This window comes from Momordica charantia, assembly GCF_013281855.1.
Source record: "Momordica charantia cultivar OHB3-1 chromosome 1 unlocalized genomic scaffold, Mcharantia_2.0 BLBB01000001.1, whole genome shotgun sequence".
NCBI lineage: Eukaryota > Viridiplantae > Streptophyta > Magnoliopsida > Cucurbitales > Cucurbitaceae > Momordica > Momordica charantia.
The window spans coordinates 6,345,077-6,351,509 of NW_028275157.1; the positions used below are offsets into that span (position 1 = coordinate 6,345,077).

General features: G+C 40.4%; 1 pseudogene; it reads right to left on the bottom strand.

Annotated features, from left to right (window-relative positions):
- The window catches only part of LOC148213179 (uncharacterized), an 8,376-nt pseudogene extending 3,253 nt beyond the window's left edge, over window positions 1-5,123 (bottom strand).
- Between the last annotated feature and the right edge of the window lie 1,310 nt (window positions 5,124-6,433).

Consider the following 6,433-nt stretch of genomic DNA (forward strand, 5'->3'; position numbering starts at 1 on the left):
TCATCATATAATATCCAGAAATTGCAATAGAAAAGAAAAAGGGAGGTTTGTGATGATTTTTAAATCTTTTATACTAGGTAATCTAGTATCCTTCTGCATGAAGATAATCAATTCAGTCGTTGTGGTCGGACTCTATTATGGATTTCTGACCACATTCTCCATAGGGCCCTCTTATCTCTTCCTTCTCCGAGCTCGGGTTATGGAAGAAGGAACCGAGAAGAAAGTATCAGCAACAACAGGTTTTATTACGGGACAGCTCATGATGGGTCCGGTAATTTGACCCAACTTGAGTTACGAACACTCGTGAAGGATTGACTCGTCATTAATGGTCGTATATCCATGGACACGAAAACATTTTGCAGTGAGAAGAGTGCAACTGCGGGTCTTTAGTGGAATGACCCGTAGTTAACGAATCTAGATTTACTCGGTCAATGAGTTTGACCGATTAATCTTGCATCATTGGAGCTTCGGATCTGTAGGTCCATTAGGTCCCCTTGCTAGCTCATAACGGGTAAAACGAGGATCAAGTTTTTGGAAGAATTTGAATTGTTCAAATTACTTACCAAAATAGAGAGTTGGGTCCCCCAAGATCCATAATGTTGCCCTAATATCTGAATGGGGGTATAAATACAAACAAGAGGGGAAGCCTACGGGGACACATACATTAAGAAACATTCCCCTTGTTCATCCTTGGAAGGAATCTACCCTTACTCCAAGAAACTCTCTCTAAGAACCATTGGAGAAAATAAAGAGAAGAAGCAGACATCTTCAGTGGCAGTTGGGAGCTGATCTTCAGCTCCTTTTCTTCATTTTCTCATCTTTGTATTATTTTTATTCTTACATTTTGCTTGACTCTCCTTATGGCTTTCCATAGCTAACCACTTGTGTTAGGGGGAGATGTCCTAAACTTATTTTATAGGCTGTAATCGTGCTGTTTGTTTTAATGGAAGTGTGTTTTGAGTTGAAGTAGTGTATCACTCTAATTTCATTGTGCTTGATCACCATTTTCAAATATCTCTTTGACAATGTTTGGAAAAATGTGTTAAGGAGTGAACCCCTTCATCTTGAGCTAGAGTCTACTTAAGTTTAGCGTGTGGTGACTTAACCAACAAAAGAAAGTCCCTGTCCTTTTGACCTGACCAAAACATTGTCCCCCCCCCCCATATTATTTCCGAATTTTTTATTAGGTTTTAATTTCTGCAGTTTCAATTTTTGCATTTAAATTTATGTCTTTGATTTTAATGTTTAGTAGTTTAATTTGAATTCTAGTTGTTTTTATTTTATTTTGTTAGCAATATTGTGAACCCCCCCCCCCCCTCTAGAAATTAAATGAAAGTTAGAAGTTCTAGAAATTTCTGTGTTCTCATCTTTTGTCTTTTGCCTCGCCTTTGGTGTAAAGATCGTATGCTAGAGCTGCTAGGTGCGCAGTGTTAATGTTGATGCTGGAGCATTTAGTGTAGTTTGCTTTCTTTTGTTCATCCTCTGGTTCATGTGTACCTACCATGCTCTAGCTTCCCTCTCATAGTACTAGCCCCAGGTGTAGCGCCTCTATAGCAGGAATTTCATAGGTCTCTATCCAAAGCTGACCCTTATCTTTGTATAGCTAGCCTGAACTTCTTCTTTAGATCCCCTTAGATGATAGCATACCCTACGCACCCATAAGTATATATTGATAGCGAACAACCTTGCATTCCCATTGTATTTTCGCTTTATGTTTGGGGGGTGTGCTAGAGCTTTACATTTTAGAAGTCCCTTAGTCGCATTGAGGACAATGCATTCTTTTAAGTTTGGGGGGAGTGAACGTTCAGTTCTTACATCTTTATTAGCAATTTTATAGACCATGAATCTTTCTAATCCTCTGTAATTCATTTCATAAAAAAAAAAAAAAAGGCTCGCAATAAAGGAAGGGCTAGTAGCCCAAATCTAGAGCATAAAGAGGCTGTAGGATTGGGAATGGCTAGTAGCCCATGGTTAAGAAGTCTAAGCTGGTAGTGCAAGGTTTAAAGGTTTAAGCTAGGAAAAGGGCTTGAGAAATGAATCCCTAGAAGAAGTTAAACTTGAGGTTGGGAAGTAAAAGGAAGCTAAGGTCGGGCAGAAAATAGCGTCTTCCAGAGTTTAAACAAACTTAAAGGTTCCCTGCACTTCTTTGCTCTAGCTGAAGTAGTACTTGGCAGAGTAAGTAAGTTCTATGCAGTCTTGATAAGAATGAAAGGGTTGAGGCAGAAGATTAATTTGTTTGAAGTGGAGATTTCCAGTGCCTTCTTTTATTTTCTGAACGGAATTGCATGCTCTTGCTTGGGGATAAGCAAGACTTTAAGTTTGAGGGTGTGATAACTGTTCAAAAGAGAGTTATTCTGGTGATTATTTGGGTGAAAATGTGTATTAAAATGTCAAAGTGTGTCGGTTTTAGGTCATAACTAGCATGAATAGTGTTGAATTGCAAATTCTTAGCTCAATATCCTTAGTCTTGAGAACTTAGGCCAAAAACAGCATAAACTCTCGTATTTTTGGTTCATTTGCACATGTTTTTAAAGAAGAGCTAAGAAGAGAAGGAAGTGCTGAATCGGAGGAGAAAAGTCAAAGCTTTTTCAAGTCAGAGTATATGAAAGCTGGAGCATAGCGATGCTAGAGCATGAGTGTCCGTACAGTTAATTCAAAAACACGGGATTCACTTATGTCTGTACAATCCCCAGTTGGGTGCCCTAAAAACGGGACCCGATATTTAAAGGAAATGTTGCCCTAGCCGACAGACACGCAGATCCCAAGGAAGACAAAAATTAAGAGCTGAAAAGACCAAGGAACATAATATACCCATTTTCGGGAGGAGAGCTGACTACTTCTTCTTCTTTATCATTTAGCTATTCTTCTGCTATGGGTTGTATTTCTTCTTCTTCCATTTTGTTTTCTTTACCCATTATGAGCTAAACCCCATTTTAGGGGGGGGGGGGGTTTACATGTTGTAACCGACTTGAGATCGAACCTTTAATTGCTACATTTTTTTAAGCAATTCTGAGTTTATTTCTTAATCTTCATATTACTATTGGTCGTTGTTTCGTGTTGCTAGCTTCTGTATGGACATGGAAGGACTTGTCGGTGCTGATTTGTTTTGCTTGTGGTTAGCGTTTTTCTATAGCTATAGGGATACTCAGGAATGGGGTCCCCTAATCATGCCTATAGTTTGGGTTTATTGCTTGGGTAACTAGCAAAGAGAGTTGTATTTACTCATGTTTGAGGTGTCTCGAAAGGGAACCGAGTCGAACTGGACACTAATAAATGTTAGCTACGTTAGAGGGTAGGTTAATAACTTGTGAAAGCATGCTAAATCTCCCCCGCCTTCTTCATATATGTTATTCCCCCATTATCACTTTCTGTGCTACTGCTTTCTTGTGTTGACAGCTTCAATACCATCGTCCTTTGCAAGTTTCTGTCGTCTTGTTATTACTTATTTTATTCCTTTCTTTAGATAATATCCATACCCAAGCTTTGTATATTTTATTTGTTGGTATCTGCTTTTATCGTTAGAATATAAACCAAAAATCCTTATGGCTACGACCTCGTTACGTACTACAACCGGCGATTCGTGTATACTTGCACGTGTTGTCAACAGAGTTGTGTGGACGCAACATCGAACCTCTTCGGAAGTGACCCAACCATTACCCAAGTGTTTCGGCATGAGTTTGTAGGTAATGACTCACCTAAATTGAATTTCAGTTTGATTAAAATGAATTCTAATTGAAGTTTAGTTGTTTTTGGAATTAGGAACCTTTCGGCAAGCTTAGTAGCACGTTAGGACCTTCGTTGTAATTAATTCGTACTTGGAGGGATGTTTGTTGTATGTTGAATGTGTTGTTCCTTTTTTGCCTGTATGCATTGGTTGATTTACATTCTTGTTACTATTAATATTGGTAGTGGATGATAAATTATTTGAAATTAATGTTTGTACTGGTGTTGTTGTGGTTTAATGTTTGGAATGATCCCTTGAAAGAATGATGTTTAGACAATAAAACTTGTTTGGAACATGGATGTTGGCTTTCTTTGTTTGAGTCTAAGACATGCTAAATGTTGGAAACAAATATGGTTGTGTTGCTGAATCGTTATGAGTTGAAAGGAGCTATGTATGTATTGTGTATATTGCATATAATATTGTGTGATGGTTGATGCATGGGCATGACATAGAAAGCATGATGCAGGAATTGTGTGTAAGAGTTGTTCTGTTGAAGTGAATGGGTGAATAAGTGACTTTCCTTTTAACAAAAGAATTAGGGAAAGAAAACTCTATTTATTGGATCATAAAGCCTTTGGGACATTATAATTATTTTTGGTAAAAAATGGAAAAAGAAAGGAAAACCAAAAGTGTAACGCCCCGCGTTACTCAGGTTAGTTATCTCGAGTCCCCGGACCCTTTTTTTTCTTAGAAATTTATTTTCATTTAATTTCATTGTTCATTTCCTTTTATTTCGAGCCGCTGTGGTTATTGTTATGGTGTTGAAGAGTACTTACGTATCCAATTATTGTGTAACGAGGAATTTGCTTTCTCTTCAATTGTTCCGGTCCGTTGGGCCCAAATTGAGTATCCAAGTAAGTGGGCCTTTCTTGTTTTAAAACAAGAGGGAAGGAGAAAAGGGCCTAGCCCAAGTGGGCCCCTTCTTGTAAAAAAAAAAGAGAGCAAAAGAAAGGTAAGAGGAAACCCTGGCCCCCAACATCCCTCCCCATTCGTGAGCCTCTTCTTCCCCTCCCCGTTCTAGTTTTTCGTGTTCCTTCTTCTACCGGCGCCTCGACCCTCACCGAAACACTCGACGGACGGCGACCACCGGCGACTTGACAGCAGCAACGGTAGGCGACGGCTCCGCGGGTGGCGCGGCAGGAACTCTCGGCGACGGCAGCGGCGACTTCGGGCAACGGCGGCGTGCGACGTCGGCAGCAACGGGCAGCAGCTGTGTGCGGGTGACGGCAGCAGCAGTTCGCGGACGGCTGCAGCGGCGGGGCACGGGCGTCGGCAGCAGCGTCGCGCGGGTTTCGGGCAACGGCGGAGGTGCACGGCGTTCAGACAGCAGCAGTGGGTGCGACTTTTTACAGCAGCAGGTCGTGGCTCGGGTTCTTGCTGCGCACAGCGTCGTGGGCATCGTTTGATGAATTTTTACTGTTAAAATTAGTCCAGACAACAGCAGTTTCCGATCCCGGCACCTACCCATACCCATTAGAGGCTTGATTTACGCAACCCACAACCATTCGAGCTAGGCTTGAGTTACCCACACCTAGACAAAGTCGATTTTTGCGGTAATGATCATTGCAAAATCCCTTAGAAATAATTTAGATGGCTGGAAGTTTGTTTTAATTACTTCATTGCTTATTGTCGTTTAGGTGGTGAGTTGACACAGAATACAGGAGCATAACAGTGTGTAAGTAGCCCGGGGGCGAGTGCGTGTGTTACCTTGTGTTAACGGAATGGTTTGGTGCTGATTTTTTTTTGATTTTGTTTGAATGGATTTTGGTGCTGATTTTTTTTTATGTAGTTGTATGGTGTTGGTGCTGATTTTTAATTAGTTGAAGGGATTTTGATGATGATTTTTATTTAGTTGTATGGTGTTGCTGCTGATTTTTAGTTTGTTGAATGGTTTTGGTGATGAGTTTTAATTGGAATAATTTGTTTCGTGCATTAGGAAAATTGTTAGCCGTGGTTGTGCACCACAGTAATTATCGTTATGTTACGTGTTGTCCTTTCATTGCTAGACATTATGAGAATGCATGATTTCTTGTTGATGGTTGTGCTTGGTTGGTCTGGATTATTGTAGTTGGAAGTTGTTACGTGTTGTCGTTTCATTGCTAGACATTATGAGGATGCATGTTTTCTTGTTGATGGTTGTGTTTGGTTGGTCTTGATTATTGTAGTTGGAAGTTGTTACGTGTTGACGTTTCATTCCTAGACATTATGAGGATGCATGTTTTCTTGTTGTGGTGGTTTGGTTGTTGGTCCTGATTACTGTAGTTGGAAGTAGCTAAACCATGACGTTGTAAACGTGTCGGAGACGAAATGCATGTGTTGATAGCCCGTCATATAGTTTTATATTATTTTGTTGAAAGCTGTGGAATTGATGTATTGTTGGTACGAAGGAGAGTATGCTGGTAAAAATTTGAATTGTGAATTGAAATGTGGAAGACTTACTTATAGGTTGTCCTTGAAAGGTTAGTGGGAATTGACACGAGCGACGGGTCGGGTTAGTGGTTGGTTGATCTGTGAGGTGTCTGAACTGAAAATGCGTGCTAGTCGTATGGTTATTCAAATCTTGAGTGGGAATGCCTTGGGAATAAATGGCAAGGCCGAACATCAGGTTTCAATGGAGGGGTATTGGGGTATTGGGAATAAATGTCAAGAACCAATACGCCGGGTAGTCATCGGTACCTTAGGAATAAATGTCAAAGACTGGTGCACGGT